Here is an 8,219-nt window from a genome sequence, read left to right as displayed (position 1 = left end):
CTGCCTTCCTGCTGATTCAGCAGAGCTGAGTAATTATTAATACAACAGAGACTGTATGGCCTGCAAAGCCCAAAATATTTACTGTCTGGCCCTCTACGTCAAGTCTGTCTGATCTAAAGCAAGCCCTTCCAATCTTACAGCTCAGCAATCTAGCGCCAGAGAGGGTGGGTGGCTTCCCCAAGGTCACACTGCAGCATTGCTCCCCATTCTGTGCCTTTCTCACTCTGCTGCCTCTGCCCAGACCCCGCCAGCCTCCCCAGGCTGGAACCCCAGCTCTGCTACTGACCTACAGCACAACCTTGAGCTTGCTCCTCGACCTCTCTGAACCTCAGTCTTCTCATCCATGAACTGAGGACGACAGCCCTACGACTCCCGAGGTTGAGAGAATCAAACGGGTACAGTGTGATCCCTGCCACGTGGCAAGCCCTAGACAAGCAGGCACTGTCGTTACCCCAAATCCCCTAGGAGCAGACGTGCCCCCCGAGCCCGGGCAGGCTCTCACCATCACCCACCACCCAGCACAAGCCCCAAGCCCAGGACCTTCTGGCTCAGTGATAAAATAAGAGAGGCCTTGCGATCTAATTAGAGCATCGCCAGAAGCCAGGGCTACATCCCCTCCAGCTTCCTTAATAGACCCCATTTCCCCTTAATTGCAGCTTTCATGAAAACGATCCTCTGGGGCTGCAGTGCCCCATCCTTGGGCTCAGGCCAACAGCAAACATTTCTCTGTGGTCGTGCAGATTTCTGGATGGCAGCTGCTCCTTCCTTCCCTGGGAACTGTCAGGAGCCCTTCCCTTCTCCCGGTCCCCCAAGAAGATTCCAGGCCACGATGCTTCCACCACCTTGCACATCTGGGTGTCACCCCACGACACAGGGCTGAGTCTCATCTGAGACGAGGCAGGTAAGGAAACAGGCTTGAGGACTGAAGGGAGCCTCCCACCCGTAATACTCCAGAAAGGTGCTGGAACAAGGCAGGTCTCCTTCCCTCCAGGCATCTACACTGGCCACCGCCCCACAGTCAAAGTTTTGACTGCTTGGGAGAAGGAAGGACGCTTGAGAAGACATAGCCCAAAACACTGATTCCTCTACTGATTCTCCAACTGTGCTCCCCAGAGGAGCTAGGATGTGGGGCTCCTCCCGCTCCAGGATTTCTACTCTCGAGTTCCACGCCCAGCCCTTGTGGAATAAACATGTCACCGCAACAGTTTTGAGCTGCGAGACCTTCTGTATACCCTGAGATGCTTAGCCAGCTTCTCCTGGTGCTCAACTGAAGAACAGGAGCCAGCTAGGAATATAGCCAGCTGTGGTGACCTTGCAGACACACGGTGTAGCAGTTAGAATATATGTCCCCTTGTTGTGACAAACCCCAAAATCCACGGTTTTAAAGCAGATGGAGGCTGACTCAAGGAAGCTATCTTCTCGTCTCCGCCACGCTGCGCTCAATCACTCAGTTGAGTCCGATATTTGCGACCCCGTGGACTGTAGCCCACCAAGCTCCTCTCTGTCCATGAGATTCTCCAGGCAAGAATACTGGTGTGGGTTGCCATTTCCTCCTCCAGGGGATCTTCCCAACCCAAGGATCAGACCAGGATCGCCTGTGTCGGGAGGTGGATTCGTTACCACTTGGCCCCCTGGGAAGCCCCCCGGCCATCCTATGTGTGGCTGAATGTGGTCCTCACCATGTCTTCTCACAAGACTTTCAGGCGATTCCTGGCCAGGAAACAAAAGCAGAATCATCCCATTCTCCAGTGGATTCGAATGAAAACTGGTAATAAAATCAGGTATGACCCCAAGAGAAGACATTGAAGAAGAACCAGGCTGGGTCTATAAGGAGCCTCGCGTAGGAAGTGACACCCACATATGTGGTGTCCAGGTCTCTTGTGTCTGATCACATCACAGTAGAGAGAACGTCACTACTGTCTGAGCAGGCACGTGTGTCTTATGGGACAGATGGGAAGGCTGTTTCTCTCGTCGGTGTTGCTCCATGAGGGCTTTGGCTTAGTGATAAACATGTGAGAGCTTTTGTTGAAAAAAAAAAAAAGGAAGCATTCGAGAGCTTGTCCACAAGTGTGGGGTTCCCACCAAGTCACTGACCTTAAATTGAACTCATGTAAACTAATACCAGGGTTTAAATTCACTTATGTTTATAATCATGTCATGTCGGTTCATACATATATTTTGGAATCATGTCATGAGAATTTATTATGTGTAAATTCATCAAAGACGAACATGCCTGTTCGGGCTGAAGTATTTCCATGCTACCAAGTCAATGTCAGTGTGTGGAATTATGTTTTTGCTTGTTTTTTGTTTAAAGCCTTTAATTAATCTTTAAAAATTGTTCTATAATAAATACCCGTTTTCATGTTTGAAAAAAAAAAAAAGGTCGTCCTAGTCCAGCCTCTGGAGAAGCAGGCCATTCAGAGACTCTTTAAATTGCTAAAACCAGGAAAGGTCTAGCCAGGCAGGTGAGTCTGGCCTCCTTGATGTATCTTCTCACTTCAGGAGCATTTGTGCTGCCAAGGGACCCAGATGGAGCTCATCAAGCCCCCAGGTGTCAGTGGACCAGCAAGTTTATAGCCTCCTGCCAGAAGGGTCTGTGCTCTTTGCCCTCTGATCTCACAGCTGGGTGGGCCCCAGCACTGCCCGGGGTCACTGGGAGATTCCCTCCAACTGGGGGAGGCTCAATCCCAGTCCTCCTCAAAGGGGAGCCGACCCTTCCCCACAGTGTCTCATCCTACGTGTGAGACATGGTTCCCATCCCCCCATTTTTAAAAGAGCCCCCAGGTTCTTTCGCCACCCAGATCCAGTTCATCCCGGTTCCCAAGACTCAGTCCGTTCAAAGCCCGTTTTCTCTGGGAAACATTTCAATTTGAAAATCGGAGTTTGGGGTTTAGCCTCTGCAGCCTGGCTCCTGTCCAATCCCTAGGTCACCTGCCCTGGCCTTTGGAAGCTGGTAATCTGGGTGGGGGGCAGTGAGGGGAGAGAGGAGTGTTGCAAAGTGGTTCCTCCTGGTTCCTGCTCGGAGAGGCCAGACTTGAACTTCCTAGGGTCTGGAAACCATCTGGCTACTCCCCACCGTCTGCCCAGCCCCTCCTCTCTGCCACCATCCAGACTGGAAAGCCCTGCTTCACCTCCCAGTCTGTCCATGGCCGGGGATGGACAGCTGTGAGTCGGGGGCCCTGCTGCGTGTGGGGCGGCTCAGGTCCCCGTATCCTCAGAGCAGCCGCCTCCTCAAGGCAGAGTCACGTGGCAGCTGAGGTTTCAGACGTATCCACTCATGAATATCAATCAGGCCTGGTAATTCACAGTAAGTGGGCTCCAGATTGACTAATAAGCAAGGCTTTCACCCCAAACCAGGGCCCGGGGAAGGAGAGTGCAGGCGGCAGGCAGGTGTGGTCACGATGTGACCAGAATCGGGCAACCTGACGGCAGGGCTGCAGACGGTGAGATGGTCCACGCGTGGCCGCTCACACCCTCACGGGGCTGCCAGATGGCTTGGGGAGTGAGGGGTCCCCTTACACAGCAGCCAGCACCCTGGGGGAGCTGGGGGCAGGTCCTGGACCCTGGACCCAGAGCACGTGAAAGGGCTGGGGAGAGGGGATGGGGTCTTTTGAAGATGATGGCACCCACGCTGCCATCATTGAGGGTGGCTGCCAGGCATGGAGGGTGTGGGACCCTGAATGAGAGCCAGGTCAACGTCTCTTGGGGATGTCCTGACCATGGTCGCGGGAACCAACCGGAGATCCCAGGAGAGACATGTTGCCAGGGGCAGACCGTCTTGGGAAAACTGAGACTCAGCACCAAGTGAGGAAGGCCTGGTCCTGAGAGCTGTGGGCACATCCCATGAGCACCCGGCTCACCCACCCTCCCCACAGCCCGAGGTCTGTGAATCTGAATCAGGCACAACTGAGTGGGAAGGGCCAGACTGCTGGCTGGACCCCAGCTCGACAGCTTACAATGAACTCTGTGACCTCGGGGCCAGATGGCCTGGTCTTTTTGTGCCTCAGTCTCCTCTTCTGTAAAATGGAGATGACAGGAGCACCCACCTTGGAGGAGTCAGTGAGCGAGCCTTGGTGGGTGATCACCCCGCTGTGTGACTCAGGCTGGACACTGAACCTCTCTGAGCGCTGACCCCATTTGTAGGCTGAAAGAGGCATAAAGCCCCTGGCACATGGTGGGCCTTGGGAGATCCTTCTTTCCTTCCCTCGACCTCCCCTACTGTGGTCTTGGCTCATCCACCATCCTAATGACCATCAGCACCACTGCCCTAACAATGGATCTATTTACTTAATCCTTCACCCCCTCACAAGATGGGCACCATGGTCACCATCCTCACCTCCAGCTGAGGAATCAGAAACCCAGAGAGGTTAACTGCCGCGCCCAAGACCACACAGCTCCAAGGTGAGCCAGAGTTGGAAGCAGGCGGCCGACTCCAAGATGTGCTGCTCCCCACCCAGCCCTGATCCTCCGTGTCTGCCTCTGCCTGCTGTTTCTCAAATGTGGGAACACAGCCCCGCCCGTCTGAGAAAGCCCTGGTGAGGCTCTGAGCCTCCCTTCCTGCTTGTTCTTGTTAGCTGGAATCTTCCCTCCAGCCAGGCTGATGGCAGCCAGAGCCCGTCCCTTTTCCTCTTGTACCTGGAGTGTTTAGATTTTATATATATATATATATATATATTTGGCTGCTCCAGGTCTTAGTTGTGGCATGCAAGATCTTTAGCTGTGGCATGCAGGATCTAATTCCCCGACCAGGGATCAAATCCAGGCTCCTTGCATTGGGAGCACAGTCTTAGCCACTGGGGCTTCCCAGATGGTGCTAGTGGTAAAGAACCTGCCTGCAAAGGCAGGAGACGCAACAGATGCAGGTTCGATTCTTGGATCGGGAAGATCCCCAGATCGGGAGGATCCCCTGGAGGAGGGCATGGCAACCCACTCCAGTGTTCTTGCCTGGGGCAGAGGAGCCTGGCGTGCTACACGATCCATAGGGTCCCAAACAGCTGGACAGGACTGGAGTGACTTCGCACATACAGTCTTAGCCACTGGACCACCAGAGAAGTCCGAGTGCTTGAACTTTTAAACAGAGCTCGTGGAGGCCTGCAGAGACTACATCCTTCACTTCTCTGGGGTCCTGCCGCCTTGGTGCCACAGTCCCTAACTGTTAGGATGCAATCTGTTCAAGAAGCAGCACCTGCCCTCCTGCCCTCTCTTCACCATGGGTGTGGGGGCATCATCGGTATTCAGACTCCCATCGAGAACCTGCGCTCTGTCTCCAAAGGCAGTCGGTTCTGCCAGGGATGGTGGTCAACCCAGAGTAAGGACTTGAGTGATTTGCAGCCCACATTGGAAGACCCTGAGCCTCCCGGGCACACCCGTAACAGAGTCTCAGGGCTGAGGTGTGAGTCCTAATGACTCAGCCGTCTTTCTTTAAGAGCTCAGTCCTGGACCTGGGGATTCAATGATACAGTTCAGTCTAGTGATCAATGACTGAATCCTCACCACAGCTCTGCGGCCCACGGGCACTGCTCTTTCCCTCCATTTTGCAGATGGGAAAACTGAGGCTCGGGGCTATGTCAGAGACATCCCTGGAATCTCCTGGCTCCTTAGAGGCTGGAGTGTTCCTGCCGGGTCTTCTTGACATTCATCCACAAGCCCCAGACCACTAGCCAAGGGCTTTGAGAGAGAAGGTTGACTGGCACTTTCCCCAGGCCAGGTCCCAGGGTCCACGGAGAGGAGGGGCAGACATAGCCTCCCTCAGGCCACGTGGGCTGGGCAGGAGCTGACAGTTCGGACTGTGGCAGCTGAGACTGCTGAGCAGGGGGATCCCCTGGGGACACTGGTGATCTTCCCAGTTCTGATGAGGTGTGTGTGTGTCTGTGCGTCCAGTGTGCAAAGGACAGGGAAGCCAGGCACACACACCCTGCGTCGTCCAGAGCTTAGCTTTGGCTTCAGAAATCTGTGTGTCCTGCACAAGCCGCCGCCTCTGCTGCCCAGACAGCAACCAGGACACATTTCCAGCGTCCTCTGGGCCCCTGCCCACCACTCTGATTGAGGCTGTTTCTCTGATTCAGGACAACAAAACGGTGGTTTACAGACCACAGCCTCTGTGACCCAAGGAGGTGAAGAGGTCAGATGCCTTCATCACAAAGTCTGGGTCCATCCCTGAAAGGCCTGTAATATAAGATCAGGCAGAGGGAAGGGCTGGAGACCAAAGCAAGGAGAGGACACCAGAAGTGGACAGGCGGAACGCCTTCACACGGGCTCGGGGCCGACTCGCTGAGGCAACAGTCACCCACCATCCCCGGGGCCTCGTGACAACCAGCATGCAGTATGTGCTCAGTAAACAGCCGCGCTGTCGGGGGCAATCAGTGTTGTTCACTTTATGGTCGGTCCCATCGGTTCTTAAGGAGCCGCCGGGTCAGCTTCAAATTCCCCAGTCGAAAATGCAAAGGCGGGCGATATTCACGCGGGGCCCCGGGGAATAGCTGCTGCTGCTGGTTTTCATTTGCATCTCAAGTGAGTCTCCAGGCCTCCAAGCTGCAGGGGAGCGCCGCGTGGAGGCGGTGGGTGCCCGGGACACCTGCCTCCTGGTCCCAGGGCTTCCAGTTTCTCCCTCACTCCTGGGGAGGGGGCAGGGTGAGGGTCAGCCATCGGGGCTCGGGAAGCCCAGCCCACTGCCTCCCATGAAACACTGGGTAGTTTCTCATTTTCCCCTTGAGCAGTTTCACAGCCCAGTTAAACCTGCGGCAAAGGCTCGATGGGATGGAGACCCCGGCCTGGGTAAGGAGGAGGGTGAGGGAATAAATACGCCCAGCACGGTGCCCTGCCCCCACCAACAACAAATGTGAAAGAACCAGGAAGAGCTCAAGGGAGAGAGTGATTTACAGACACTGGCCGCGGCCCCTTCCCGGACCCACTATGAGTATTTGCCAAATACATAAATATTCCCAGCCTATAGATTCCGCTTTGGACATTTCTTTTGCGAACCAGGCGGCAAACCATACAAAGACACCCTATTCTAGCTCTTTGAAAGCAGAGGTTTGTCCCCTAGTTCATGCCCCTAAGTGTGGTTCAGCTGCAGACTTCTTTTGCTCATAGAGATACTCTTTAGGTGGCCCACCTAAAGAGTCTGACCATTTTGTGTATCAGAGCTGTGTTGGAGTCAAAAGCACATCTATTGAGAACCTCCCCTGAGCCAGGTTTTTATGAATAATGTCCCTCTGTACCATGTGAGTGGAGGTCATGTACCCATTGTCCAGATGCAGAAACTGAGGCTCTGAGACACATGGAGTACCTTTCCGAGGATTACACAATTCAGACACAGCAGAGTCAGCCTTCAGAGCCCGGGGTCTGTCTGACTCCATGGCCAGTGCTCTTTTCAAAATATACCCTGATGGGTGGGAGCAGTGAGGGAGAGAGGGGTCTTTCTGGGCCCATTATCTTGAAAAGGGTCCCACATCTTGGGTCCAGGGAGTTTCAGGCCAGCCACAGTCCTGACAGCATCATCTTACCTTCCGGCTCACTGGGCCCCTTTGCAACTCACTTTCAATCAGCCGGAGCAGCTGAAATGAGATCCCCCAGCAAGTGTTGGCCCAGGCCCGCCAGCCATGGATGGCATCTCCAAACACTGTTCCTCCCTGTTCGAACTGCAATCAGATTTAACCAGAGACTGTCTGAGCTCAGTTGCACTGAGGCTGGCCTCATGGAACCTCAAAGCATCAAAGTCTTCAGGAGTCTAGCCCCGCCATATCCTTGCCATTGTCCCAGTCTCCGGCCTTGTGATATTTCTCAGAACAGAATCATCCAGCTGGGGCCTTGGGGCTTCGCTTTGCAGCCCCTCCAGTGAGCATTCCCTGCCCTCGCTTCCTTCAGGAGGCCTTTCCTTCCACCGTATAAAGTAGCACCACTACCCAACCCGCTCTATGCTCTGACTCTGTTTCATTTTCTTCCTAGCATTTAGCACCCTCAGACATCGTTTTTGATGATTTATTATTCGTCCCTCCTCCCTATCATCTAGAATGTTCCCGGAGAGCAGATGTGTCCTCTAGGCCACTGGTAAGTCCTCAGAGCCCAGCACATCACCTGGACAACGGCGTACAGATTACCCAGCAAAGGAATCAGGTTCTGCAAGTAGCCAGTAGGTTCTTTCTCCTTCAGTCGGGGCGGCTCTGCCAGGCGAGTCTTACCCCCACTTCACAGATGAGAAGACTGAGGCCCTGGTGCCT

The 8,219-nt window shown here is 54.3% G+C and overlaps 1 pseudogene; it reads left to right on the top strand.

Annotated features, from left to right (window-relative positions):
* Window positions 1,549-2,342, top strand: LOC106503023 (annotated as a pseudogene).

This window comes from Capra hircus, chromosome 17, assembly GCF_001704415.2.
Source record: "Capra hircus breed San Clemente chromosome 17, ASM170441v1, whole genome shotgun sequence".
In the NCBI taxonomy this organism is placed as follows: Eukaryota; Metazoa; Chordata; class Mammalia; order Artiodactyla; family Bovidae; genus Capra; species Capra hircus.
The sequence above is the reverse complement of the archived record's forward strand: the minus strand, read 5'-3'. Positions and strand labels throughout refer to the sequence as shown.